The 2,998-nt window shown below is 51.0% G+C and overlaps 1 pseudogene; it reads right to left on the bottom strand.

The window, feature by feature from the left end:
- Positions 1–1,705: 1,705 nt before the first annotated feature.
- LOC131423553 (poly(rC)-binding protein 2-like) lies at positions 1,706–2,598 on the bottom strand (annotated as a pseudogene).
- Between the last annotated feature and the right edge of the window lie 400 nt (positions 2,599–2,998).

Below are 2,998 nucleotides of genomic sequence, written 5' to 3'. Positions count from 1 at the left end.
GGGCTGGCCTTGATCTTGAGATCCTCCTGTCTTGGCCTCCACAGTCACTGGGATTACAGGCATATGCAACCATACCCAGCACTCTTTATTATTTATTTATTTATTTATTTATTTATTTATTTATTTATATGGGATTGAGCTTGGTATAAGGGATTGAGACTGGGGAATTTGCCAATGAGCTACATCCTCAGCCCTGCTCTGAGGAATAGAATATGAATATGCTGGAGTGCTGCTGAACTGGGCCCTGGAGGGGAACCTAACACATCTGGCAGGCTGTGCTTCCTGCCCCTTGGAAGCCACTATCATGTAGGAAGCTCAGCCCTCCTGAGACCACCAGGCTGAGAAGTGCACCCAACAGGGGAAGGCCCTTGTGGGCAACAAGCCACATACAGAGAAGACCAGAGGGCACTGTGGTACATAGCTGTATTCCCAGCAACTCAGGAGGCTGAGGAGGGAGGATCACAGGTTGGAGGCCAATCTTAGTAACTTGAGACACTGTGTCAAAATAAATAATAAGGACTGGGATGTAGCTTAGTCATAACACTATGTATTAAGCACCTGTGTGGCTAGTCAGGGGGGCAAGTAGGGTCCACTTGGATGAAGATGGCAGGTGAGTCAGTCTCTGGGACTGGCCACCTATAAGAAGCAAGAATGTGCAATGTGGCCAACTGTGATCCATTCCTTCTGTGGAACAACCATGAGTGGATGATGGGGTGTTCGGGGAGGGCCTCTGAGGTGATGCCAACTGAGACCTGGAGGAGGAGCCAGTCTAGTATTGGGGAGTAGGGGCATGTGGGACAGTAGAGAGCCCCCCTGCGTGCCCCTTCCACAGCCAGAGCCAGTCACCACAGCAGTTGAACCCCTACTCCAGCTGCTGCTCCTGCCTGGCAAGTAGCAGATTTTCACCCCAAGAGGGAGAGAGAGAGAGCCAGTCTGCATGCTCACGAGGCTGGCTGCCTGGCTGGATCGAAGGGGCTAAGGGAAGGGATGCTTTTCAGCAACCAGCCAATGATGCGCAGGTGGCGCTGCTGGCCGGCAAGGTCGGGACTGGGACCACCGCCTCCTCCTCTCTGGGACCACCGCCTCCCCTTCTCGCTGCAGCCCTGGCCGGAGCGCGATGGTGGCTGCGGCCTGGACCCCAGCCGCCTTTGGCAAGCTGTTGTGCTGCAGCTCGCCTGGGGAAAGGGCGCCCTTTAGGTGCGCACCTCATTGCTGTGGCCACCCTTCTGAGAGCTGCTAGAGGTTAGAGGCGAAGCTTGGAGTAAGGTCGCTGTCTCCAACCATGGAACTGCACACCTGTTCTACAGTTAAGTCCTAGCAAAGTCTAATCCTCAATCTGAGCATAAGGTTTCACAAGGGGCAACAAATACAGAGTTGTAGGAAGAAAGGAAGGAGGGTGAATAAAATACATGGGAGTGGAGAACATTAGAAAATATCTTAATTGCAATAAAGGCTTCTATTCAAAACCCAATCAGGGTCCTGTAAAGGACAAAAGGTACAAAAATAACAGAAAGTCAACAGGAACAAAACCCACATGAATCACTGTGGCATCCAGTTTCTAGCCACAAAGATAAAGCTCCAGTCCACTTTATATTTTTTTTTGAAAAATTCCTGACATTACAGAACTAAACTTAAATGTATTAATAGTCCACTCTTACATTTCCGTGATAAACAGAAAAATTCATGACCAAAAAAAAAAGAAGCTTATAAAACTAAATATGGATCTCAGCATTAAAAGCTGAACAGAGAAAGGAATTAATTCGCTTTAATTAAAAAATCACGAGTGGACGATAGTGTGTAGAAACTGAAAATTTACAAACTATTTAAAAACCTGGAATCGCTGACTATTCAGAAACTACACAGATGGATCATGGGTGGTGGTGAACAGCAGAAAGGGATTATGGATGAATCTGCATTGCTCTAGCTGCTCCCCATGCCACCAGTCTCCGAGGAAATCCTGACTTTGATTAGATACTGAGCCAGGCTAATGCTGGCAGCAGATCCAGGGAAGGATCAGTAGATCCTTCCACTGGGTTCGCAATTTTGATCTGCGCCCCAACAAATGAAGGATCTCATTGATTTTGGCGCCTTGACGTGCAGCCAATCAAATCCTTTGGAATGGTGAGTTCATGAGAAGTAGTCTGAGAAGATGCATCCAAACCTGCACTGAAACCAGTGTTGCCATGCGTCATAGGAAAATGAGACTGTTGCATTGCCAACTGGTGCAGCTTGGTCAAATCTGGCTGTGGAATGGCATACTGTCCTTGAATGGTATAGGCCTCTGGACGTGGTCCCTCCTGGTCAAGGTTGAGGCACATGGATGGGATAGTGTGGGTAAAGCTCACACTGTCGCTGCCTGTGCTGTACCTGCCCTGACCACCTGCAAAGATGAATGGAGAACTTGACTGCTTGGGCCAGTACGGATTGGTCACGCCCTTGGAGGGGGGGAGGCAAGTTCAACATGACCACGCAGATGATGGATTGCGCAATGGCAGCAATAGTGCTGGCCAATGGCTCGTCTCTGGGGGCCTTGGTGGTGCATGGTGGGGATGGGGCATCTGTGGCCAGGGTGTTCTTGCAGGTGGCTTGACAGGGCATCTAAGGGCCATTCGTGGGGGATGGAGGCAGCGAGCTCTGGCCCTCTCTGGCTGCGCGTTGGGCTGGGGATTTTGTCCTGGATGCTGGAGGGAGCGCTTGGATGAGTGTGGGATGGCGGTAATCGCTCTGGCGCTGAACTGGGTTCAGGACTGCAGAGATGGCTGCTGGCCAATTGCTGTCCAGGGTCAGGATGGTCACGGGGTCAGCGGTGATCCCGGAGGGGAGGCAGCTGCTGGCGGGGCGGAGTCCTCCAGGAGGATGAACCTTGGGATGGGCGCCCATGAGCGGTGGACGTCACGATCTGGCACTATGAGAACACTGTGGTCCTTGGTGATCAATAAGCAGTTGGAGCAGGACGACAACACTGCAGCAGCTGCGGACTAGAGCGATACTCAGGATA

The sequence above is a fragment of the Marmota monax genome, unplaced genomic scaffold (assembly GCF_021218885.2).
Source record: "Marmota monax isolate L192 unplaced genomic scaffold, Marmota_monax_Labrador192_F-V1.1 WCK01_AAM20220418_F8-fsc01316, whole genome shotgun sequence".
Classification (NCBI taxonomy): domain Eukaryota; kingdom Metazoa; phylum Chordata; class Mammalia; order Rodentia; family Sciuridae; genus Marmota; species Marmota monax.
The sequence above is the reverse complement of the archived record's forward strand: the minus strand, read 5'-3'. Positions and strand labels throughout refer to the sequence as shown.